The sequence below is a fragment of the Rhinoraja longicauda genome, chromosome 6, assembly GCF_053455715.1.
Source record: "Rhinoraja longicauda isolate Sanriku21f chromosome 6, sRhiLon1.1, whole genome shotgun sequence".
NCBI lineage: Eukaryota > Metazoa > Chordata > Chondrichthyes > Rajiformes > Arhynchobatidae > Rhinoraja > Rhinoraja longicauda.
Window position 1 is genome coordinate 75,116,976 of NC_135958.1, and position 27,875 is coordinate 75,144,850.

Sequence of the window (27,875 nt, forward strand, 5' to 3'; positions counted from 1 at the left end):
GCACTTTAATCACATGTGATTTTTTTTTCCATTATACATCTCAAATTGTGGAGTACAAAGGCAAATAAATAAATAAATGATGAGTCTTTGTCCCAAACATTATGGAGGGCACTGCATGAACCATAGCTAAGATGCTGCGTCATTATTGTTTTAAGCCAACAAGGAATGCACAATAAATGCTTGTGTGCCTGAATCCTGGGAATCGGATTTATGAAAGTCATCCTAAAGAACAAAATTTCACTGCACCAATTTGTTTGCGTACCTGGAAATCTCAAGTTGACATTGATCTTGAAATATTGGCCCAAGGATATTCAGACATTCCCTGTTGAATGTGCACTTCTATCAATAGCATAGGAAACACCTTGCAGGAAGCTCAAAATATAAACCATATCCTACCACCTCATTGAAGCAGAAATCATTTCCTTTTTCCAATTTTCAGTTGCTATATTCTGAGCTCGCATCATCATGGGATCTCTTTGGAATAACAGTATGATATTTTGGAAGTTTTTAGTTCATTGTTGGTGGTATTTAGCTGAGCAAGGCTAATTTCCGAGAACCAAAAGAGACCTATGTACCAAAATGTGGATCAATAAACAATTAGGTAATTTCTATCCTCAAAATGTAATTTGATAATGGTTGGTTCACATGTACTTGATGATGCTGTTTCTAAAATGGATTAACTCTAGATCAGCCAGATCATTTTTATGGATCTTAAATTCTGTAGTTGACTTCGTAGGAAGCAATAAAAATATTTTAAAATGTAAATTTCTCCTTCTCTGTGAGGTTTTGATGAACTATTTGGACAAAATTTTGTTCCTGAATAGATTATAGAGTCTGTTTTAAATAATTCTAATATGCAGTCTGATTACTAACAGCAACCATTGCTTTTTCATCATCCAAATGCAGGTTTTTTGCATACCACTTTTGGTGGTTTTGTTTCCTATAAATGTCAGTGGAAGATCTTTTGTGCTTAATTTTCATAGAATGAAACAGGCCAGAAGGAGACTGTTGGACTTAACTTGTTAATGGCTTAGAATCTTGCCGAACCCTCCTCCAGTGCTGATCAGTGTCTGCTCTTCAGGGAGCTAAAATTTAATCACTTTAAATTTGGTGTTGGTCATACATGGCATATTTTCGGTGATTCACTAACACATAATAATTCGAGAGATCTGTCAGCATGTTCTGACCAAAGTTGACTGAGCCTCTGTCTCCACAGGGTTAAAATTTGTACCTTGCCTCCTTCTGCCAAACAGTCCCATCTCCACTAACCATTATTGTCCTCAAGTCTTGTTTCAATTGAAATCTATTAACTGCAAGTAGGATGCTATTGTCGATATGGAAATTATTTTCTATAATATTTGGTTGCTGGAACCCCTTCCAGCAATGCAGGCATTGGGTAGGAATGACATTGAGGGAAACCAAAAAGAATGGATGTCGATGAAAGGAAGAATGAGGATATTAAGGCGGCACAGTTAGTAAAGCGGCTGCCTTACGGTGTCAGATAGCTTAGATGTTGTTTGTGTGCAGTTTTGCATGATCTCCATGGTGGGTTTCGGCTGGGTGCTCCAGTTTCCTCCCACATCCCAAAGACATGTGGGTTAATGAGTTAATTGGCCAGTGCAAATTACCCCTAGTGCATTGGTGAATGGTAAAATCTTGGAGTTGTTGATGAGATTATAGGGTGGTTAAATTGGGCCAAGGAAGGATTGATATAAATGGATAGTTGTTGGGCCGCATGGACTTGGTAGGTTGAAAGGCCTGTTCTCTGCTGTAACTCTCTAATACTCTTTGACTCCAATCAAGGAGTGGAGGAAGAGGATAAATCAAGGGGAGAAAGGAACAAAATGGATAACTACAATGGCGAGGAGAAAATTCATTGCAATAGGAGAATAGCAATGTGTCAGAGATTGAGATGGATGCATTATGAGTGTATGTGGAGAAACGCTGAGACCAATGTGTAATAGGAGAGAGGAGAATTCCAGCAATTATTAAAGGATAGCGTTCTGGCCTGAACTGTGTGTTTGTTTGATAGGAGGTGGGGGTAGTGAGGGAGGAGCAGGTCAGAGGTCCAGGGCTGTGAATGTTAGTTGGAGGGAGAATAAAGTATTATTTGAAGCAGGGACAACAAAATGAGTGGCAACTTGATCGATTCCGAAATGAATGTGGACAGCTGAAAGGAAAGACTCATTTGGATGATTGGAAGATTATCTTTAACATAAAATTCTAAATCTTAGCTGTTTTTAGACCTCCACCCTGACCCAGAACTCGCATCAATCTAAGCGTCATTTGAATAAAATTATTTGTGCCGCATGCAATTTCCTCTTAAGTTTGTTTTTCAAATGAAAGATTGCTAACTATGCTTAGAGCTTAAGTTACAAAGCCTACTTTGTTCCTTGTATTCATACGGTTATAATTGGGGACATTCTTGAGTTTTCAGCTGTTTGGGACTTCTGTTCTCGAAGTATTTGCTGGTTTGCTAAGTTCGAATCTGTGATCCTTGTTTGGGATCCTGATGAGACTATTGCTGTTTCTTTAGTTTGCTCTATGTAGATTTCAAATGGAAGTATCTGAATAATCTTTGGAAAATATCATGTTGTTTCTGGGCTAATATCAGAATGGAAGCTACGAGGTTGTAGAAATTCATTTCACTATTGTATGTCCTATCAGCCTTACTTTAAATAAAAAGAGATAAAGAGGCTTTGACCTGAAACATTAACTCTTTCACTTCCCATCGATGTGGCCTGACCTGCTCAGTAATTACAGCAGTTTCAGTTTTTATTTTTAGACTTCCAATATCTGCAATTTTTTTTTTAACCCACCCAACCATATTGTACAAGGCGCTGGCTCGCACCCTCATTATCTGATTGACTGACCTAAATCCTCCTAAAGGCTTTGTATGGCATTCAGTTATAAAAAGATAGAGCTGTTCAAGGTTATCATCATTTACTCCACCATTAGGGAATGATGTTGAATGATGTCTGTCGGCATTGCGAATGATTAATTACTTTTTTTAAGAAAACCGATTCTGGCCACTAAATCTATGCCTGCAAATTCCACTATCTTATCAAAGTGTAAGGTAAATTCTTCAAAATTGTGCTTTTGTTTTGCTGGTACACCTTTTTAGGTACCATTTAAGAAAATGATATACTTAAACAATATGTGAAAATGATTGTTAATGATATGCTTCTGTCTGTTCTATGAAACCAAAAGAGTATCTGTTGAAATGGTGGTTAAATCTGTCTGAAAATAAAACAATATCTTAAAAACTGAGATCTACTGAAAAGCACGTTGCACCATATAACATATAACATATAACAACTACAGCATGGAAACAGGCCTGTCCGGCCCTACCAGTCCATGCCGACCATTCTCCCTGACCTAGTCTCATCTACCTGCACTCAGACCATAACCCTCCAATCCCCTCCTATCCATATACCTATCCAATTTACTCTTAAATAATAAAATCGAGCCAGCCTCCACCACTTCCACCGGAAGCCCATTCCATACAGCCACAACCCTCTGAGTAAAGAAGTTCCCCCTCATGTTACCCCTAAACCTTTGTCCCTCAATTCTGAAGCTATGTCCCCTTGTTGGAATCTTCCCCACTCTCAAAGGGAAAAGCCTACCCACGTCAACTCTGTCCGTCCCTCTCAAAATTTTAAAAACCTCTATCAAGTCCCCCCTCAACCTTCTACGCTCCAAAGAATAAAGACCCAACCTGTTCAACCTCTCTCTGTAGCCTAAGTGCTGAAACCCAGGCAACATTCTAGTAAATCTCCTCTGTACCCTCTCCATTTTGTCGACATCCTTCCTATAATTTGGCGACCAGAACTGCACACCATACTCCAGATTCGGCCTCACCAATGCCCTGTACAATTTCAACATTACATCCCAACTTCTATACTCGATGCTCTGATTTATAAAGGCAAGCATACCAAACGCCTTCTTCACCACCCTATCCACATGAGATTCCACCTTCAGGGAACAATGCACAGTTATTCCCAGATCCCTCTGTTCCACTGCATTCCTCAATTCCCTACCATTTACCCTGTACGTCCTATTTTGATTTGTCCTACCAAAATGCAGCACCTCACACTTATCAGCATTAAACTCCATCTGCCATCTTTCAGCCCACCCTTCCAAAAGGCCCAAGTCTCTCTGTAGACTTTGAAAATCTACCTCACTATCAACTACTCCACCTATCTTAGTATCATCTGCATATTTACTAATCCAATTTGCCACACCATCATCCAGATCATTAATGTAAATGACAAACAACAGTGGACCCAACACAGATCCTTGGGGCACTCCACTAGACACTGGCCTCCAACCTGACATACAATTGTCAACCGTTACCCTCTGGTATCTCCCATTCAGCCATTGATGAATCCATCTTGCAACCTCACTATTAATACCCAACGATTTAACCTTCTTAATCAACCTTCCATGTGGAACCTTGTCAAATGCCTTACTGAAGTCCATATAGACAACATCCACAGCCTTGCTCTTATCAATTTCCCTGGTAACCTCTTCAAAAAATTCAAGAAGATTAGTCAAACATGACCTTCCAGGCACAAATCCATGTTGACTGTTTCTAATCAGGCCTTGATTATCCAAATAATTATATATATTGTCCCTAAGTATCTTTTCCATTAATTTTCCCGCCACAGACGTCAAACTAATAGGTCTATAATTGCTAGGTTTACTTTTAGAACCTTTTTTAAACAAAGGCACAACATGCGCAATGCGCCAATCTTCCGGCACCATCCCTGTTTCTAATGACGTTTGAAATATTTCCGTCATAGCCCCTGCTATTTCTGCACTAACTTCCCTCAATGTCCTAGGGAATATCCTATCAGGACCTGGAGACTTATCCACTTTTATATTCTTCAAAAGTGTCCGTACCTCCTCTTCTTTAATCCTCCTAATTTCCATCACTACTCTACTTGTTTCGCTTACCTCACATAATTCAATATCCTTCTCCTCGGTAAATACCGAAGAAAAGAAATTGTTTAATATCTCCCCCATTTCTTCCGGCTCAGCACATAGCTGTCCACTCTGACTCTCTAATGGACCAATTTTATCCCTCACTATCCTTTTGCTATTGACATATCTGTAGAACCCCTTGGGGTTTACTTTTACATTACTTGCCAAAGCAGCCTCATATCTTTTTTTCGCTTTTCTAATTTCCTTTTTAAGATTCCTTTTACATTCTTTATATTCCTCAAGAACCTCATTTACTCCCTGCCGCTTATATTTATTGTATATCTCCCTCTTTTTCCGAACCAAGTGTCCAATTTCCCTGGAAAACCACGGCTCTTTCAAATTATTATTCTTTCCTTTCCACCGAACAGGGACATAAAGACTCTGTACTCTCAAAATTTCACCTTTAAATATCCTCCATTTCTCTATTATATCCTTTTCATAAAACAACAATTTCCATTTCACTCCTTTTAAATCCTTTCTCATCTCCTCAAAATTAGCCTTTCTCCAATCCAAAATCTCAACCCTTGGTCCAGATTTGACCTTCTCCATAATGATATTGAAACTAATGGCATTATGATCACTAGACCCAAAGTGCTCCTCAACACATACCTCCGTCACCTGACCCATCTCACTTCCTAACAGGAGGTCCAACACTGCCCCTTCTCTGGTAGGCACCTCTACGTATTGCTGCAAAAAACTATCCTGCACACATTTTACAAACTCCAAACCATCCAGCCCTTTAACAGAATGTGATTCCCAGTCTATATACGGAAAATTGAAATCACCCACAATCACCACTCTGTGCTTACTACTAATATCTGCTATCTCCTTACATATTTGCTCTTCCAATTCTCGTTCCCTATTTGGCGGTCTATAATACACCCCTATAAGTGTTGCTAAACCTTTCTCATTTCTGAGTTCCACCCAAACAGCCTCCTTAATCGAGCCTTCTAGTCTGTCCTGCCAAAGCACTGCTGTGATATCCTCCCTGACAAGCAATGCAACACCCCCACCTCTTGCCCCTCCGATTCTATCACATCTGAAACAATGAAATCCTGGAATATTTAATTGCCAATCGCAACCCTCCTGCAACCATGTTTCACTGATCGCCACAACATCATACTTCCAGATGTCAATCCAGGCTCTAAGCTCATCCACCTTTCTTACAATGCTCCTAGCATTAAAATATACACATTTAAGGGACCCATCATTTCTTATTCTTAGTTTATTTCTTTTCCCTTCTTTCTCTCCTACATATTGGGTCTGAGTGTTTCCCTTTTCTGCCTCCTGCCTCACACACTGCCTATTAGCTATCTGTGTTTGAGTCCCTCCCCCCAACCGTACTAGTTTAAAGTCTCCGCAGTTATTTTAGCAAATCTCCCCGCCAAGATATTGGTTCCCCTCGGGTTCAGATGCAACCCGTCCTTTTTGTACAGGTCATACTTCCCCCAGAAGAGGTCCCAATGATCCAGAAACTTGAAACCCTGCTCCCTGCACCAGTTCCTCAGCCACGTATTTATCCTCCACCTCACTCCATTCCTATTCTCACTATCGCGTGGCACAGGCAGTAAGCCTGAGATTATTACTTTGGAAGTCCTTTTTTTTAACTCTCTTCCTAGCCCCCTGAATTCTCCTTTCAGGACCTCTTCCCTTATCCTACCTATATTGTTGGTACCTATATGTACCACGACCTCTGGCTCCTCTCCCTCCCCTTTCAGGATATCCTGGACACGCTCAGACACATCCCGGACACCGGCACCAGGGAGGCAAACCACCATCCGGGTCTCCCGACTGCGTCCACAGAAACGCCTATCTGACCCCCTCACTATAGAGTCCCCTATTACTACTGCTCTCCTCTTCCTTTCCCTACCCTTCTGAGCAACAGGGCCGGACTCCTTGCCAGAGGCCCGGGCACCGTCGTTGCCCCCAGGTAGGCTGTCCCCCCCAACAGTACTTAAACAGGAGTACTTATTTCCAAGGGGTACAGCCACCGGGGTACTCCCTAGTCCCTGCCTCTGTTCCTTGCCCCCCCTAACAGTGACCCACTTGTCTACCTCCCGTGGTCTAGGAGTGACCACCTCCCTGTAACTCCTATCTATAACCTCCTCACTCTCCCTGATCAGACGGAGGTCATCAATCTGCCGCTCCAGGTTCCTAATACGGTCCCTTAGGAGCCCCATCTCGTCACACCTGGCGCAGATGTGGATGTCTGGAAGACTATCAGACTCCCAGATTCCCCACATCTGACACCCAGAACAAAAAACTGCCCTGGCAGTCATACTCTCCAAACAAAGCCCCGCGCTCGGTTACTAAACCTACCGCCCGGCCGCTACTCCAACCGCCCACCCAAAAGAACTGAGTGATCTCCTGGGAGAGGCGAAAAACCGGATAAAAAACCCAGGCCAATTTGGGAAAAAATCCGGGAAATTCCTCTCCGACCCCAAGCTAGGCGATCGAAACTAGTCCGGGAGATCACACAGGTCTTACTCCTTACTATCCCCACACAATCCCCACACAATCCCCACACACTACTTCCCAAGCAACACAGCTTGGTGTTGCTGCTGCTGCTGCTGCTTGCTGCTGCTGCTGCTGCTGCTGCTGCTGCTTGCTGCTGCTGCTGCTGCTTGCTGCTGCTGCTGCTGCTTGCTGCTGCTGCTGCTGCTTGCTGCTGCTGCTGCTGCTGCTGCTTGCTGCTGCTGCTGCTTGCTGCTTCTGCTGCTGCTGCTGCTTTTGCTGCTACTGCTGATTTGATGCCATAAAGTTGAGAAAATGTCTCAATATATTCGTAATTCCCATTTATCAATGTTTGCAAATAATAGAAGTCCTGGCTTCTGTTATTTACATTTGTATCTTTAATTTAAACCTTTTAAAACAAATAGTATGTTTCCTTGTGCAAAACAGCATATAATACTTGCCTTGTGTTTAAAACAGCTGCTAGATGTCAGAAAAAGAGAAGCTTAAAAAAGGCACAAGTAGGATGTTCTGGGAATAGAACCTTTCCTATACCCTTAAAAAAACCCAAGAAAAGCATCCAAGTGAAGTAGCCCATGATGGTATTTCAAAGTTGAAATGGCATTAGATGAAAGATGACGTATGGGTATGTGTGCCTTCCAGAGATTGAGTGATTGCTCTTGCTTATCTCCCCAGCCTGAGGAACACTTAGCTGGTAATGACTATGAGCTTGCAGCAAGTTGCAGATCGCATCATCTGCCACAAGCTACACTTCACCTGGTCCTGGTATTTAAGGTCACTTTCTACTTTAATGTTTATCCATCACCATCTTCCAAGCCAATTTGCCACACTCTTATGCAGCAGAAACTGAATGGCAACCACTGCAGCAGCAGCTAGATCCAATTACAACATTACAACATTTGCAATGGTGGTTGCCATACGAGATCCTTCTATCTTGAAGGAGTAAATAAAACTTGGGAGTGTAAGAAGAAGCATTAAACCTGCAGTTAAAAAAACAAACTGTTCATGATCCCAAGACATTATTCAAAGAAATTTAGGGAGTTTGGCTATCGTTACCAATATCATTCTCTTATTCAACATTGAGTTAATTGGCTCCATCTCTGCATTGTTTATCTAGATCATTGCATAAAACTTAGCTGCCATGCTTACAGATGGAACAACAACTACACTCAATATTAAAGCAATTGTGGTGTGGAGATGCCCCAAAGAAATTATAGGGAGCTAAATAAATGTAACTTTACAATTGTATGGTGCATTTAGCTCCCTGCTGTTACATGAATACTGTTTTGGGATCATGAATCGTCTTTTTATTCACAGAAGTTTAAGACATCATTCCTAAACTCCCTACGTTTAGTTTCGCCTTCAAGATAGCAGGATCACATTTGGCAGCCCTAGACCCATTGGAAATGTTTTATGATGACTGATTCCAACTATTTATATCACTTTAAAATAAAGTTCAAATTCCAGAGATGAATTTGAATTTATAACTTTGTAGTGGTTAATTCAGGTTTGTGTATTATCACTCCAGTAATATTACATTTTTGGGTGATATGAGGAGTGCCAGTTAAGAGAGAGAGAGAGGATTGGCAGAGGCAAAAACGTCTGTGAATAATCTTGGTGTATAATGGGGCATAATATTTCTGTGAAATGGATCCTGGAAGGACAGGGTGACTCAGTGAATTGGGTCTAGGTGATTGTGTAAGCAATAGATTAAAAGTAGCAATGCTTACAACCAGAGGTGTTGTGCAGTCGAGCTTTATTGAAGACATTTCACAACTACAAATAATTTGAAAGGATGACATTTTACCAATTATATTAAAATAAGAGCAGGTTGTTCTGCCAATATTTTAACCATTGTTCACGCCTCAAAAATGCCATTTAGAATGCAGTTAGCTCTCTTGTGATTGATTTGGGCAAAATCACCTTGGTTTTTATCCATTTAAGACATTTTTTGCATTGGACAGATAGTAGTTTTCATTTTTGCAAATATGTTTTGTTTTCAGTGTTATGGAGTAAAATTTATTGAAAAGCATGGCGAATTGGAATTTTGCATTGAAATTTAATTGCAACTAATCTCTTCAAAATATCTCAAAAAAAGATAGTGGCATTATCGGTGTAATTAGATTAGGAATCACATGCTAGTGGCTCATCTGAGAGTTTAAAAATAGTTAATGATGGAAGCTGTGCTACACCAGAAGGATGAAAAAAGTAATCTATAAATGATTATGGTAAAGGCTTGCATTTATTAATTTCTACCTTGCACTGAACAAATCAAGCAACTGCCTGACCTCAGCTGCCATGGTAATCTGGGTCAGTGATTTTCTTAATAATTGAATTCACAGGGTAGAACCAGAAATCAAATGGTGACCTTGATCTTTTCCACAAACAATATTTTCTAATGGCGTTGTCGAGCATTGTTCCGCAAGGTGCTATCACAATATTGAGTAACTTCACGGCACTGACAGCCCTTTAATCTATTGCACAAGCACAGAGTCTTTATCTGGAAGTCAAATGAATGACTGTTGGAGGTGGTGCATGGAGGCAATCCTGTGTCAAGGAACATGCACCACACATTAAGCTCCTGAGGAAAATTATCCCTGTTCCAGAGGAACCGTGAAAGAACTGTTCACTTGATCGCACATCACTACACTATTTTTATCCCTTTTCAAAGTCTCTGTCCATTTCTCATTTGAAAGTGGCTGTTGAACATTACACAGCTACCATTTATGTCTTTCCATACCATAAGACAAACGTAATCCTTTTTTTGCAACAAACATTATTCCAAAATGACCAGGAGTGTGAATCCAGACTGATTTTCTCCAAGTATCCTAGGGAGCAATGATGAAGGTGGGGGAGTGGCAGATTTTCCATCAGGTCAGAATAACCACTTTCCTGCCGCTGAACTATAATTCCAAGTCTTGCCAAGCGACTGGGTGCAGCGTAAGGTCTGTCTCAGCACAAACAGATGGCTGCTCACACTTGATGCCTTTAACATCTGCTGAATCTGTGACTTCTCCTCCCCCGTCCACGTCCCTGCACCCCATCTCCACCCAACTTGTGGGTTACCAAAACTGTCAGTGTGGTCAGATACATTAACTGCTGTTTAGATACATTAAATGCTGTTCTTGGCATTTGCTGCCATGAAGTAACACTCGTAACATGAAAAAATATAAAATATATCTGAAATGTAATTTATATGTAATAATTTAAGAATTCAAAAACATTTTCCCTTTTAGAAACTGGAAAATACATTTATGCCCTTAAAACCAATAAAAGTAAATACATCTAAGTTGGGGCATGTTACCCTCAGGGAAAGAGTGTATCTGGCACTTGCATTGCTCAGGAAAGTGTATTTATCATTTTTGAGAGTTTATATATATATATATTTGCCAATTATCTGCTATCCTTTTCTGAAGAGGATGAACTCTGTTTGATTGTACTTTCATTATTTGAAAATCAACCATTTTGGAGCATATGAAACTCTGTAGTTTAATCGATTCAGAATGTGAAAATGAGCACGTTGATTAACAAAAGTAAAAATAAATAATAACATCAGCTGTCAGTTCTCATGTTGGTGGATAGAATTATATGCTTTTGTTGTGATAAAATTAAATGTATATAAAAACAATTTGTTCACATTGCTTGGAATTATAGTCAAGATTTGTATGCTCATCCAAGTGTGACAAATTTCGGAAAAGTTTTGCATTTGTGGTGTCAGGAGTCATAATTATTCTTGTAGCAAATCATGATGATTGAAGCTTGGACAATGTGAATTAGATAGTTATTACCATAACTCCCTTCAAATGGAGTGGAATACATGTTGAGTAGCAAATGAGATTAAAGGCTATAGAGATAAATATGGATTGAGATGATCAAGCATAGCACAAGGCATAATGGGAAGCAGCTAACCAAGGTTGAATATTAAAGATGCAAGGATAGAGAGACTTGTTAGAATTCTTCTTGATTTTTTTCTGTGCTGTGAATCTGCATTAGGAAATTCAATGCACAGGCCAAATTTTATTGGACATTGTTGGGTATTTGCAAAAGGCAAAAGTCAGTTCCATAGCTTTCTCATTCATCCTTTCTTATGCTCTTCTGGCCGAGTGATATACTCATTTTCAAAGTAGCAAATAATATATATAATCATCACTTATTATTACAAGCCCTACCCAAAATCCCCAATCCTTCATAATAGACAACTATGTTTCAAAGCAATTATTCACTGCAAAATGGTGCATAGAAGCCCAATATAACATTAGTGCTTGTTTTTAAAAAAAGTGTAATGTATTACTGGCTGCATGTGCTTTAAACCCTCCAATGTATTTCTGTGTTCTGTTGCAAATACGACAATAAGCTCTGCCTATGTCATGGAGTGTAAACCCACAGCAGTTAGATTAAAAAACAAAAAGCACCAAGTTTTTTGTTGGTACCCAAGCTATGTTACAGGTCATGGACAAATTATTATTTCATCGGCTTGCTGCTGGGAAATTCAGTGACGCATAAGCCCAACGCCCGATGGACTACTGAACACACTACTGTACCCAACATAAAAACTTACATTTGTACTCCACCTATGTGTACTGTGCAATAGAAAATCTGGAACTAGATTAGGGAATGGAGGTGGGGTGGGCTTGAAAGTGTGGTGGGAAAGTCCAGAGTGAATGTGTGTATACACATGCACACACTTGCACACAAATGTTGATATAATGTAATAGATGGGAAGGCAAAATTAATTGAAGATAATTTCTGCAAAAACATTTTAAAGTGATTATTATTAATTTCAACAAGACCACATTTGGGAAAAATCTTTTGGCATTCCATGAACAAAGTTCATGAACTGCAATAAGATTCAAAAGTAATATTTTTTGTATTTAGAATTAATCTGTGTCTGTTGGGAGAAGGTAATGTCATTTGTTTTGCTATTACTGTTATATTGGCCCATGGGAATTGATAGTGTGCCTTCCATAGTTATACACACAGGGCCTCTCCAGGTTATGACAGGGTTCTGTTCCTGAGAACTGTTTATAACCCGAGCAATTCACAAGTAGGAAATCGGGCAATATATTTAAATAAAAACATCTGCTAACCAATGACAACATGCAGTTAAACCAGTGTGTTTAATTCAACTGTTTGAATATTGCCGGTAATTAAGTTCCTACCCAGCAGAAGATGCCGGCAACCCGCAGCAGCCAGCAAATCCATACCACTGGACTCCAAAATGCACATTGGTCTGTATGAGCTGTACATTAAAGGGGCATTCGATACCTGGGGAGAACCTCTATAAACATAGTTGCATATATAAATGTCTGTAAATTAGCAGCCTTTAGCATAATATTTAGTTTGGATTTGAGATTATGCAGAAACCCCTCACCATGATTAAACCTACAGAGCAGCTTACACTCTCACTTTGATTTGAAAGTTGAGTGTTGAAAACCCGCTCCACTATTAGAGTGCTGCTTTATTGAAAGTGCTGCCCTCTGGAGGAAATGTGTAACCAAGGTCCCAGCTCCCCCACCCGCCCGACGTCTGTTATAACCTGTGGCAAGTACCAGAACATAGCAGTAACTCATTACTTTCTGTTTATAGAATTAATTTTGCAGAAAGGAAAGCTATCAGCAATTAAGATGTAACTAATTTAAGTTGCATGTGACACCACCTATGAGCCTAGACCACGAGTAGCATGAGCAATTTTATGATAAGTATGCTTATTGTTTGGAATATATTTATAACAATTCCTTTTTTAGTGAGTACGGATCTCTTGTTGTATTGCTTGCTTTGTGAAGTTTAGCACTGATTTACTTTGTATTCCTCGTGCACTTGCGGCCTTTATTCTACTTGGGTAGAGCTTGTAAGTTTAGGAAGTCTGATGGAGTGGAGTAAATGTGATGCATTTTGTGGATGGCACACAGTGTGATGGTGATGGAAGGAATAAATATTTAAGATGGTGGATGGAGTATCAAAGAAACTGTTTTGTCCTGGATGGTGTTTTATGAGAGTTTTTGATGTTGCACTCATCCAGGCATGTACAAAGTATTCAACCGCACTTCTGATTTATACCAATTGGATCATGGCAAGGTTTTGTACTGATACCATTGAAGATTGTGCTGGTGATTTCAGGAGGGTAATTAAGATACGAGCTTTTCAGCTGTGTGCATGGAATCACAGGTGTATATGAAGTTATGAGACCCAGACTGTGTAAAGCTAACAGATTTCCTTAACTAAAAATCATTAGTGAACCAGACAGGTTTTTAGAAGGATTTGCTAGTTTCATGAACAGCATTGTTTAGAATATCTATTTTCCTTTAAAAAATATCTAGAATACTTACTTGGGTGAATTTAAAATTTCCAGTTACAGCCTTGAGATTTCAACTATCTAAAGATCATCAAGCTGGGCTACTGGCTAATTTGACTATTAATTGACCTCTACAAGGTTCCTGTCATGATAATTGCTCTAAATGGATAAATCCAAATCAACAGTTTCTGTAAATGGTGGAGCGGTAAAATCCAGCAGTTGCTCTGTAGATCTGAGCTAGTTCCAGTTAGTGAGGTGGAAGGAAAAGCTACAGAGATTCAGGTATTGGGAGACCACAGTTTCTCATACTATGAATTGAGAAGTTGGGAGACCATGTTACAGTTGTACAAGATATTGGTGAAGCCACATCAAGTATAGAGTGTTCAGTTTTGGTCCCCCTGTTTTAGGAAATATGTTGTTAAACTGGAAAGGGTGCAGAGAAGATTTATGTGGATGTTGCCAGGGCTTGAGGGTCTGATCTATAGGGAAAGGTTAAGTAGGCTAGGACTTTATCCCTTGGATCATAGGAGGATGAGAGGTGATCTTATAAAGGTCTACAAGATCATGAGAGGAATAGATATACGGTAAATGCACAGAGTCAAGGGAATCAAGAAGCAGAGGACATAGGTTTAAGGTGAGGGAGGTAAGATAGCAACCAGAAGGGCAACTTTTTAGCACGGAAAATATGGGATGTATTTTACCTAGTAATATGGAACAAACTGTCAGAGGAGGTAATTGAGCCACGTACGATCAAAATGTTTAAAAAACATTTGGACAGGTACATGGATAGGATAGATTGAGCGGGATATGGGCCAAACGCAGGTAGGTAGGGCTCGTGTGGATGGGGCATGTTGGTCGGTGTGGGGGCATGTTGGTCGGTGTGGGGGTAAGTTGGGCCGAAGGGCCTGTTTGCACACTGTATGACTTTGTGGCCTGTTGCCTGTTTTGAAATGCTTATAATGCTTATCCATTGTCAATTGTGGTGGGCCTTAGCCAGTCCATTTCCTGGAGTACTGATTAGGCAACTCTAATTCAGGATCGTAATGATGTCAAAATATTCCAAACTCGATTGCCTTGCTCGGTTGCTGACTATTTTTGGTGGGATCTTGGCTGTCTATCTGAAATGCTCAATCAATGTACCAGCAGCATCTCACTGGCAAACTAAATGTATCGTGTATATTTAAACACTGTCAAACCCCAACATCAAATCGCGTGTTAACCTGCGTCTGTATTGATTGTCTTTTTGAATGAAAAGTAAGCTGTTAACACAGGGTCTCGGTAAAGTTGTGTACACTAACACAGTGCAACTCTCAGTGGTGCATGCTATCCATAAAAAGATCAGGAATTATAGGCATGAACACAGCTGCCAATGTTCATCGAGTCATATAGTACAGTAAAAGGCCTTTCAGCCCTTCATATCCATACTGATCATCAAACACGCATTTATGCCTTTAGTTTAGGGATACAGCGTGAAAACAAGCCCTTCGGTCCACCGAATCCACGGCGACCAGTGATCACCATTAATCTTACACACTATGAACAATTTACAGAAGCCAATTAACCTACAAACCTGCTCGTCTTTGGATTGTGGGAAGAAATTGGAACACCTGGAGAAATCCCATGCTGTTACAGGAAGAACGTACAATCTCCGTAGAGACAGTAATCAGGATCAAACCTGGGTCTCTGGTGCTGTGAGGCAGCAACTCTAACACTGCGCCTCTGTGCTGTCCCTAACCCATGTACAGCACTTGATTGTAGTCTTCTATCCCTTTGTATTTGGAAACATAGAAACGTAGAAAAATAGGTGCAGGAGTAGGCCATTCAATATGATCATGGCTGAGCATCTAAAATTAGTACAGTACACCGTACCTGCCTTTTCCCCATATCCCTTGATTCCTTTAGCCCTAAGAGCTGAATCTAACTCTTGAAAACATCCAGTGAATTGGCGTCCACTGCCTTCTGTGGCAGAGAATTCCACAGATTCACAACTCTCTGGGTGAAAAAGTTTTTCCTCATCTCAGTCCTAAATTAATCTTAAACCCCTTATTCTTAAACTGTGACCCCTGGATCTGGACTCCCAGCATATTTCAAATGCTAATTAAGATACTTAAATGCTGTGAACATCATTGAGTGGCACAGGGATGCAGCTGGAAGTGCTGCTGCATCTTAGTATCAGAGACCCAAGTTGGATCCTGACCTTGCGTGTCGTCCATATGGAATCTGCACATTCTCCCTGTGACCCTGTGGGTTTCCCTAGTGTGTTCTCGTTTCCTGCTGCATTCCAAAGGATTGGTAGGTTAATTGGCCATTATAAATTATCTTTAGTATATAGGTGAGTTGTAGACTCTGGAGGGAACTTGATGAGAAGGCATGGATAATAAAATAAAAGGGTTAATGTAGGATTAGTGTAAATGGGTGGTTGATGTTTGGTGGATGGGTGGAGTAAGTGACAAAGGTTAGAGATGAAAAGAAAACGAAAGTGTGTCAGATAAGGAGAGAAGAGGAGAAGTGTAATGTAAAGCCAGAGGGAGAGATCTGGGTGACAGGGGAAGTTGAAAGGGAGAATACAAAGGAAATGGGGAGTTTGGGAATGGGAAATGAGTGCATGAAGGAGAAAAGAGGGGCAGAGTGACTTTGGGGGGTTGGGAGATAGTGGGAGAATGTGTACACATCGTGGTACGGGTGGGGCATTGGAAAGAGAGGGAAGGTGTGGGAGGGGGCATTACTTGAAATTGGAAAATTCAATGTTTGTACTGTTGGGTGTAAGATTCGGTTGTAAGACTATTAGGTCATTCTGAAGAGGGATCTCGACCCTAAACATCACCCATTCCTTCTCTCCAGAGATGCTGCCTGTCCCGCTGAGTTACTCCAGCATTTTGTGTCTATCTTCGAATAAACTGGCATCTGCAGTTCTTTCCTACACTGTTAGGTTGTAGCAGCCCAAGTGGAATATAAGGTGCTGCAAAGAACCTCACTCTGGCAATGGAGGAGGCCTTAGACCGAAAGGTCAGTATGGGAAGGGGTGTTAAATTGGTTCGCAACCAGGAGATCCGACAATCCTTAGCGGACTCGAGCGCAAGTGTTTGATGAATCGCTCGCATAGTCCAATCTTGGTCGTGTCGATGTAAATGAGGCCACATCAAGAGCACTGAATGCAGTAGACAAAGTTTGAAAAGGTGAACATGCAACAAAAACTTTTCACTGTACCTCGGTACACGTGACGATAAACTAAACTGAAACTGAAACCTCTGTCTCCTCTGGAAGGGTTGCAGGCTTCTTTAGACGGAAGCGAGTGAGGAATTGTAGGGAGAGTTGTTACATCTCTTGCAGTTGCAGTGGAAAATACCTGGGATGGGGATGGATACCAAAGTTATAAAATGCAATAGGCTTAGTGGATCCCTTTTCTGTGTGAGAATTGAAAATTAATTCTAATGTGGAACTAATTGGATACTGTTTTCTGCACAAGTTTGCACAATGTCCCGTGGAAAAAATAGCCCTGACTTATTTTGTGTAATAGATTTTCCTGAAAGGGGACTGTACTTATCACCAACAGACTCCAGTGTTCCAGAAAGGTCCCGACCCGAAACGGCATTGGTCCATTCCCTCCACAGATGCCGCCTGACCCGCTGAGTTTCTCCAGCACTTTGTGATTTGCTCAAGATCCCAGCATTTGCAGTTTCTTGTGACTCCATTGTAGTCCACTCTTGCCCAGTTAAACAGCAAGTGCTGTAAATAATTTTGAATTGATGTGTTATGGTAGGTGATTGTTTTCCTCTTTGGCCCTGTACGAAATAACGCAAGTGTTCATGAAAAGCTGGCGTTTTATATTTTTAGATTTCCTGGTGCAGTGTAGAAAGGATTAGAGCCTAAGGAGTTAACTTTAAACCCAGAGCAATGCATGTGGTGTAATGTGTCCTTGGAGAATCCGATCAGCGTTGAGAGCTGATTTTCAGTCGAGCTGTGTTTAGCACAGGCAAGGGTGGAGCCTAATCACATGTATCCAACAGAGAAAGAGAGGAGCTGCATCACTGGGGAAACATACTGAGAGTGCGGCATCAGCACCTATTTCAGCCTTTTAAGCAGGACTTGGCTGGAAACCTTTTGTATTTACGTTGAAAGCACATTTTTTTCTTCTATCTGACAATTCTGGCTGATGGATAAATGGTTTACTGGCAGCAGCCACTGGTCTTCTCAGCACAGTCTAAGGATATGCCTGTGGACAGAAGAAGGACAACATTAAGATTACAAAGGCCTTTTTAACCAAGGTGAAGATTTTATTTAGTAAAAAAATTTGATGAAATTCTCTGCTATTTGCTGAACACGTAAAGCATGATATCAATGGTTATATTTTGTTGGAGATCTATTTTGATCTTGGGATTTGTCTGTACACTGCTGTCTTGGAAATCTACCCGTTTTCAATGATGTTGCTGTGTGTATTGAAGACTGTCAGCTAGTGGATAGAAGCGAGGACAGGGTCCTGGACAAACATACCCAGGTACAGTTTCTGAGTTGTGTTAAATGAATACCTCACCTAGATTTTTTGGAGCCATTTCTTTATCATATTTGTTTCATTTACAATCTTTGTCCAAACAGAATTGAAATTTTATGCCTTTACATTCACATTTTCTGTTCTTGATTTTTTTCTTCCAAATGATGCTTCACATCACGAATTATTGCCTACATTTTCAGTGTTCATTGTCATTGTCTTCACATGCTTCTATTGCATTTTGTTTGTAGCGTTGAGCAGAGGGATAACTAATGTGACTGAATTAGAGGTCAGAAATTGTTCCTTTTGTCCTAATTTTACATTTCTGGTATTTAGATGCAATTATTTAGATATGAGTTTGGTTGGACGTGCTTTCATTTGGTTAAAGTAAACAGTAACCTTGCCTTTTGTTATAGATGCTGTAAATATGGTCATCCATAGCGTTTGTCCTTGTCATCCAGTGAGCTGGATGAGAAGAAGTGCTAAATTGAAATTGTAAATAATTATTTTCAACAATTGTTTGGTGGTCCCGCATGGAAATTTGGTTGTAATACAGCAAGGGGTTAATTAGGACACGCGGACCAAAGAATTTTGACGCCTACTCTTAATGGCATTAATATCTTCTACGTATAATAAGCCAATTGTTTAATAACAGAATTGCATTCTTTCTGAAAATGTGCCCTTTTGAGGTCCCCGGTGTAATATATGCTGTTTCAGCATTTGTCTATTGGGATCAAACCATCTGCTTCTCAACAGTTGCAGTCAGTGCTCAGTACCTTCTGACCTGTCAGACTTTGCATATTACTGGGCAGGACAGTCCCCTTGAACACAATACATAAAGAGCTCCGGGCTATGTTGAGGGAAATCCTCCATTTTCAACAGGCTTGGTTAACTGTTACATATTTAAGAGAGCTCACTATGATATAGCACAAATCCCAAATTGTACAAGACTCCATATATAAATTTCAGCAGCAATTGTGCTAATTGATTTACCTGTCAATAGCTTTCAGATTCTTGGTTCCAAAAATGACCTGAAGGTAGAGTATATGATTTTACACAACAATAAATAAATAGAATGATTGAATTATTGATTTTTTTGCTCTGCTTCCATGATAAATTCTATTTCCTGTTGACCAAGATAAGCTCTGCTTTCTCATGTTTCTGTGTTGTTCTGTTAAATAATTTGTCTTTATTGTTAATATTGAGATGGTAGGAGTAAACAAAATCTTGATCTTTGTATTTAGATTCACATTTTATGATTAATTATACCGAAAGTAACATCATAATCATATCAAATATTTTAATTCCCTGGGATTTTTCAAAAATGTTCCGATGAACTCCATACATTTTGTTGAAGGGTAACGGGTTTTTATATGATTATTTGAAACAATTGAAACAATCTTTTGCAAACAGCAAGAAAATATATTTGTATTTATTAATTATCATGATGATATTCTCTACAGTATACTGAGGGATGTTCCCCATTTTACAAAAACCTAAACCAGAACTATAATCGCAATTACAGTTCTGGTTTGGGTTTTGTGAAATGGGGAACATTTTGATAAAACACTGATTTTTTTTCATTGACTAACCAGAGGGAACTGATTCTTGTTTATGTCAGCAAAAGATGAGTAATTCTGTTTACTATTACAGAAATACTGCCAAACACGCACAGTTGTCAGCAACTCAGTTGACATTCATACTGATTTCTTGTTTGCAGTAATTGTGATCTGGATTAAATAGCTATTTATTCGCAGGCAGCTTTAAAAAGCGACAATCATTTGTCTTCTGATGAAGGGTATTGAAACTCTGTTTCTCCTTCTGCAGATGCTGCCTGACCTGATGAGTGTCTGCGCTTAATTCTATTTTATTACAATCATTTTTACATGAATTTAATTTGGGACATTTGGTTATAGTGGTCTTTATGCTGTTATATTAATAACAGGAGGACAATATATAATGGTAGGAGCAGGCCACTCAGCCCCTCAAGACTGTCCTGGTATTCAATATGATTTCGGTGGATTAGACCCAGGCCTCGTCTCTTGTTTTATGCCAGTTTCTCATGACTGTTAATTTCTTGATCTTTCTGTCAACTCCTAATGATCTATCCTCCACAGCTCTCTGGGCTACAGAATTACAGAGATTCACCTCCTTTTGCAAAAAGTAGTTCCTCTTCAGCTCAATTCCAAATGGCCGTTCTCTAATCTTGTAACCATAATGGTAAAACTCTGGTTCCACAGCTAGAGTTTTGTGTTCAGAAATGGTCACCACATATTGAAAAAGTGAAAGTCCTTGAGAGGGCACTGAGGAGATTTACCAGAATGATTCTAAGGATGAGGAATTTCAGCTGCAAGGTTACCTTGGGGAAACTGGGTTTGTTTTTCTTGGAGCAACAGAGATTAAAGGAAGATTTGCTGGAGGTGAACAAGTGATTAGTCAAGGCCGACAAAGAAAACTGCTCCATTCGCTGATTGGACACAGAGCAAGGAACACCCATTGAGGGTTTTGTCTAAGAAAGACAATCCTAATTCAAATCCAGGACGGTACAGAAGCACAGATGGTAGAGCTGCTGCTTAAAAGCTCCAGAGGACTGGGTTTAATCCTGACCTCTACTTGTGATCACGTTGGTTTCGTCTGGGTGCTCCGGTTTTCTCTCACATCTCAAAGACCTGCAGGTTTGTAGGTTAATTGGCCTCTGTAATTTTTTTTAAAAATGCCCCTATTATGTCAGGGGTGGATGAGAAAGTGGGATAACATAGAACAAATGTGAACAGGTGATCGATGGTTGGCGTGGAGTCGATGGGCCTGTTTCCATGATGTATCTCTAACCTCTAACTCTAAATTGAGATTGGCTTATTGTCATGTAGACCAGGATGCAATGAAATTCCTTGCTCGCATGAAGCTCATAGAGTACTCAATATACATCATAATGGTAATACAACAAATGCAAAACAGCAAATGGTCCAAATATTGTAGAGCAATCTAAAGTAATGCAAAAAGTATTAAAGTGCAATAATGGAATAACCGAGGTAGCTAAGAATATGCAGCGGCAGATCTGTGAAGGGGGTGTGAAAGAGGTGATCGGGTCAGGAGTCTGGTAGCAGTGGGGAAGAAACTGTTCTTCAGTCTGGATGTCCGATCTATCAAGCTCCTGTATCTTCTCCCACAAGGTAGAAGACAAAAAAGTGAACAGCCAAGACAACAGGCATCCTTGACAATTCTTCCGGCCTTCCTAATGCCACCATGGATTGAATGAAAGGAAGAAAGCAAGGAGCCTGTGACAGACTGAGCAGTCTATAGCAGAGCAGTTGCCACACTAGGCTGAGATGTACTCTTTCAGTCGACTTTCACTTGCGCATCTGTAGATGTTTGAGGAAAAGGTTGGGCATGCCAAGTCTTCTCTGTTGCTGAAGAAAATAACTATGCTGATGAACATTCTTGATTGCAGCATCAGTGTGAAGGGACCAGGTTAAGTGGCTGGTCATATGGATGCCTAGGAACTTTAAGCTGTTGGCCATCTCTATAACAGCTCTGTTGATCAGAACTGGGTTGTAATAAAACCAGTGCTTAGTCTTTGGGATTCAACGAAGAGTGGGACATTGATGAAAATTTGCTCAGTGACAGGACACAAAGGATGTTGGTGTACAGACGTTTTTGTTTTGAATGGAAGAGCTGTATTTTTTCTGTTTGATTCTGTGACTCCTATAAATTTTGGCAAGTAGTTGATGCCCTCTTCCTATACAATCAATAAGTTCTATTTATACTCCAGTGGACATGCCATGAGAGTCGTATTTTCAGAATAAATATTTACATTGAATATTCATTCCAATTGCCCTAAAGCAAAATAGAATAGCTTCAGGAAATCTGAAATAAAACCAAAACATGCTCGAAAAACTCGGTGGGTCAGGCAGTGAAGAGAGAAACAGAATTAACACTTCATGTTCATGACCTTTCATCTGACCAACAAGATATTTCTATTTGGGAAGCGTCACTGAGATGATTAACACAATACCATATTGGTCTTCAGTGGATTGCTGTCCACTGAAATCTATGATGAACACCTTCCTCTCTGTCTCATTTCCACATGCAAGCAAATGTTCAAATCTGCACTTGCCCACTCTTGCAAATTATAGTGATCGACTTCAGGTAGCGAAGCGGTACACACACCCCAGTTTGCATTGGCGGTGACGAAGTAGAGATGGTTGAAAACTTCAATTTCCTAGGAGTCAATATCACCAACATTTTCTCCTGGACCACCCATATTGAAGCAACGACCAAGAAAGCACATCAACTTCCTTAGAAAGCTTAGGAAGTTTGGCATGTCCCCTACAACTCTCACCAACTTCTACAGAAGCATCGTAGAAAGCATTTTATCAGAATACATCACAGCTTGGTTTGGGAACAGCTCCATCCAAGACCAGCAAGAAATTGCAGCGAATTATGGACGCAGCCCAGACCTTCACGCAAACCAACCTCCCTTCTATTGACTCCATTTATACCTCATGCTGCCTCAGCAAGGCCAGCAGCATAATCAAGGATGTGTCGCACCCTGGCCACTCCCTCTTCTCCCCTCTCCCATCAGGCAAAAAGTATAGGTGTGAAAACGCACACCTCCAGATTCAGGGACAGTTTCTTCCCAGCTGTTATCAGGCAACTGAATCATCCTACCACAACCAGAGAGCAGCGCTGAACTACGATCTACCTCTTAGATGACCATGGAATTTTCCTTGATCAGAATTTGCATTAAACATAATTCCCTTATCGTGTATCTATACCTGTAAATGGCTCAGTTGTAATCAGGTATTGTCTTTCTGCTGACTGGATAGCACGCAACAAAAACTTTTCACTGTAACAATGAACTAAATTGAAATGTATAGTCCTTATGACAGGATAGAAGGGACTTTTTAAGATATTTGTGGAACATATGGTTCAAGACAACATTGAATTTTTCAGTGACTTGATGGGGAATTTTGCTGCCCTTTTAAACTTTGGTTGTCCATTTGTAGTCGGATGTACCTTTTTACGTTTTATTATTCACACATTTTGAATTATTTGTGAGCTTGAATCCAGATAAAACACAATCCTTCCAGGCATTCCCAGGCCACTGCTGATCTCTGCATTGTGTGCAAACCTGGTGATATATCCAGTTCTTAGCACAGAACTACAACCTCTGTGTAATTCCATCGCTGAAGAAAGAGAAGTTCACTGTTTGATCCAACAGAAGTTCACTGTTTGATCCATCCGGGGGTGGAGGCCAGTCAGTCATTATTTAGGAATTAAGCTATACTCCTTTTCTTTAACCAATCAATGCTAAAAGGTTCATTTTAAACCAGTTTGACCAGTTCAAGGTCAGCAAATTTTGCATTTAATGTTGGAATGTAATTACAGAATGAGGTTTGGACTGTACAGTATTGTTTTGATATGGCAGACAGATATCAATAATATAGGGACGTGATTTGGAATGTAGCCATCTACATATTGCAAAGTTAGTTAATGAGTTCTGATCTGGAAAGTCATTGTTGAATACTTTGTTGCTTGATGGAGTTGTGGACTCCATGGGCTGAAGGGCTCGTATCTGCGCTGTATCTCTGTCCTAATTGCCATAGATCCTATCAGTGTAACAACAGTGTATTTAAAATTCCAAATCTGTGACTGTTTCAGAGCACTGTATACCTAAAATGTTTTCAGTTTTGGCATGTACTGTTTCCTCTTTGTAATCTGATTAAGAAAACAATCTCCTATCCCATGTGCTGCACCAGGCTGTTTCTGTTTTATCTTGAGCAAAAATAAAATGCTTTAAATTTAATTTGAATTTTTCAATGGCAATACATAAGCCGAGTTGAGATCAATAAATGATATTCTTCGCGATGTTGCTGTTGCACGATGTAAAGGGTATGTTGTATTTTGAAAGATGAATATTACATAAACTTGCTGTGCTCAGAATGTGCATAGCTGACATGAGAGATAAACCATCATGGTATCATATTGCAGGCAGTGGGAAGACTAGGCTATTAATGTAGGATTCTAAGGGCACAACCTCTGCCAGTATGTGCCTTGAGAAGCTTAAAATAATTTTGCAGATTCCAGCAACCCATAATCATTGTGTTCTAAAAATGAATTAATGGCCTTTCCAGTTAGGAATCACAATTATGGATGCAACGTAAAAGAAGAATCGGTGTTACAGCTGATAAACTAGCCAAGGATAACTGTTGTATTTTAGCATGACCTGTCTGGTAGTATTGGCTACCATCTGAACTGTTGTTCAATTCCCTTTTGAGCTCATAATCTGGAGTGATGGTACCTTACACTCCCACACCTTTATGGGACTGTTTTATTGTTGGAAATGTCCCTTTTTATGTGGATTAAAGTCTTGCCTGCTGCTTTGGCTCAGATATGCTTTATAGACCCTTGGCACTATTTGAAGAAAACAAGTATTTTTCTCATGTCCTGGAAATAGTTCTCCCTCAGCAAGTAATGCATAAAAAAAACAAATTAAATCAATATTCATCTTGTGGCAATTCGTAGGTCATAGCTCCTGTTGTGAATTGCTGTTGAGTTTACCTGCATGGAAAATCGATGTGTTTTGAAAGTAATTTGTTATGGGGATTGCTATGAGATGGCCCATATGACCAGCTGATTTGGGCCCTGTTTTCAGTGGCATACTTGAAGGTTGGCAAGACTATGGACTATGGCAAGATGCACACTTGTTTAATTACCATTACCTATGACAAAGGTTAAGAGGCGACCCAATTCAAATGTTCAAAGTCATGAAATATTTGATAGAAAGTAGGAAAAAACTTTTTCAATTGTTTATCAAGAGCGTACAGTTGAAATTCCTATAAAAGAATGAATGAGGTGGGGCAAGGGATCAGAGTTAAAACTATTGAAATTGAAGTCAACATTTCTTAAAATGATTTAAAATAAGAAATTTAAAAAATATTACACAAAAATAAGAGTTCAAAAATCAACTGACTTCCTTTTTGTCAATAACTTGACAAACTTTATTTATCAACTTGTGGCAATAAAGTATCATTCAATCCTACATTCCAGTTTGCCCGCTAATCTCCAGGCCCTCAATCCAATTGAAATGTACGGAGTCTGGTCTTTCATACCTACATAGGATTGGGGTGGCTCTTCGCACCAGCGTAATGTTTGTGAATCCTAGCAGCGGGCAACTCTGCTGTTGAGATCCTCGTGCAGTCCAGTGACAGAGTATAGTGATGCTTTTCATCCCTCAGTAAGTTTCAATTTGTGCATTCACAGCATCTGAGAGTGACTGAAGTCCCAATATCTAACAGCCACATGGGCAGATAGGATCTGTGGGTGGTAACTCCAGATGTCGGGCTAGATTCCTGGATTTCTCGCACCGTTCTATCATTCCAAAGACTACACTGGAATTTCCAAAAGCTATTTAAAAGGAATTGGATAGATATTTTAAAAGATAGAAAGAATGGTGTACAAAATTGTGATGGGTGTAAATGGGGAAGGTGGTAGTAAACCCCTGCCAAGAGCTGAATTTTCTATAACAAGATGGCATGTTTAAGGTAAGGAGTAAAAGGTTTAGAGGGGATATACAAAAATATTTTTTTTCATCCAAAGGATGTTTGGAGTTAAGAAAGCACTGAGAAGATGGTGGAGGCAGAGACTCTCAGAACATTTGAGAAGTCTCGAGACAAGCACTTGAATTGCCAATGCATGGAAGACTACAGGTTGCTTGTTGGTAAATGGGATAAGTGGATGGGTACTTGATGCACATCATGGGCAGATTGGGCCTCAGTGACTTCATGTGTCTATCATTCCTGTAGAACAGTATGGAGAAATGTAGGAAAACAGGATAACTTTTGGGAGAATGGCTTTGGTGTAATGGACTGAATGGCCTGAAGTCCAAACAAAACTCCTAATTCTTTGAGCATTATAGCCTTGTGAGAGAAAAGATTTAATCGGACTTTGAAGGGCAACTATTTCACATCAAGGGTGATATGAGCTACCTGAGGAAGTGGTTGAAGCAGTTACAATAACACCATTTAATACCATTTGGATGTGACCATAAAGTGATCACATGAGACTAGCTTTGATGGGCATCTCAGTCAGCATGGATGAGTTGGGCTGAAGGACCTGTTTCCATGCTGCATGATCCTTGACCCTGATCCTTGACTCTGACTCAAAATGTTTAAAACGTGCAAGAGATCACATAGATATTGAAAATGCCAGTGCTTATAATTATTATAATAGTTGTTCCCTGGCTCAGGATTTGTTTTGTTTTTGTTTAGGGACAGGGGGATGTTTGTATCATTCCTCAAATGTTGGCTGTTGAAGGGAAGATCCATAACCCTCAGCCCAGGACTCACATCCTGTGCTGGTGTTTAAAAGGGGCACATGGGAATTAATAATTTCTGTTTGGTTGTGAACATTCCAAACACATTCTTAAGTAGCATGCCATGTTTGTGACTCACTTGGAACCTACAAAATAATTCTTCCCCGAGATAACAGCCTTCAGAAGCAGGGGGTTTACTGCTTTTCCCATATAGAATCTAATGTTTCTCTCTATTGCACGTCAATTGCACAGTTTAAGTATTTCCTTCCTTTACATTGCAAGATTTGGGTGGCACCTCCTCTGCTTGATGATGTTTGCTTGCGATGTTAAGTATATTTTCACTGAAATTGAAGATAGATGAAATGTTCACAGCTTTTCGATGTTCAGTCTACCATTGACAAGAACTGAAGAAATTTTCAAGTGAGTTTAAATGATTAGATAAGTTGTCACTTTTGGTTTGTATACGTTATCCGTTGTTTTGTTATTTTGTTCATTTGGAAATACAACTTTTTACATGTTAGTAATTCGTGGTAGTTCCTGAGAAGCATTCAGACAGATCAAGGGAACTTCAAAATTGAAATGAAACCCTTGGCACTTGTAGGATTTTTAAATATTCAGCTTTTTTATGGGTAAAATGGCTACAGATATATTGAACCCCTATCAGAACAGATTCAGATGAAAATATTTCTGGAAAAAAGATGCATGTAATTTTACCAATACTTTAACAGAGCTTGCATACACAATATTGTGTAATACTGTCAAAAGTGCTCTGGCATTTCTTTGCCTTGGGCTACACTATCAGCAACACGACCTATTTTATTTTTGGTTTTGAGCTGAATGCTTATGTTAATAGTTATATGCATGACTGAGAATTATAATGTGCTTCAAAGCTCTTGATAGACTGGCTTGTGATTTTTAAATATTCACGTAATTTTGCTTTAAGTATTTCTCTAATGTTTTTAGGTCCTAGTTATCTAATCTAATCTAGCTGCAGATCCCTGAGAATAATACCAGGCATAAGGATATCCAAACAATGCAGACAGGTCCCCTGTATGTCTTTTTGACAAATACATGAAAAGTATTACAAAATTATGTTTATTGTTTTAGGAATAGCTAATTATCCTGTGAAGAAATGTAACTATATAATGATTTTCCGTCAACCAACTTCTTTATTTCTTGGCTGTTTGTGGGAGTTTACTGAGGGTGCATTGCCTTGTGCATTATTGAAACTTGTGGATTGCTGTAAATGGAAGGAATATTTTGGTGCAACAGCACAATACATAATGCATTTCTGTGAGACTTGTACAAATGAAGGACTTTATGAA

General features: G+C 39.8%; 1 protein-coding gene across 7 annotated transcripts in view; it reads left to right on the top strand.

The window, feature by feature from the left end:
• Positions 1-27,875, top strand: part of cyth1b (cytohesin 1b) — a 160,915-nt gene that overhangs the window by 71,555 nt on the left and 61,485 nt on the right. The window contains exon 1 of one of the 7 annotated variants that reach the window (XM_078401357.1): positions 17,749-18,015. The exons of 5 other annotated variants lie outside the window; for them this stretch is intronic. The gene's annotated coding sequence lies outside the window, so the exon portion shown is untranslated. Of the gene's footprint in view, positions 1-17,748; positions 18,016-18,062; positions 18,246-27,875 lie in introns of those variants that run through there. One more of the 7 variants, XM_078401355.1, reaches the window with a different exon arrangement.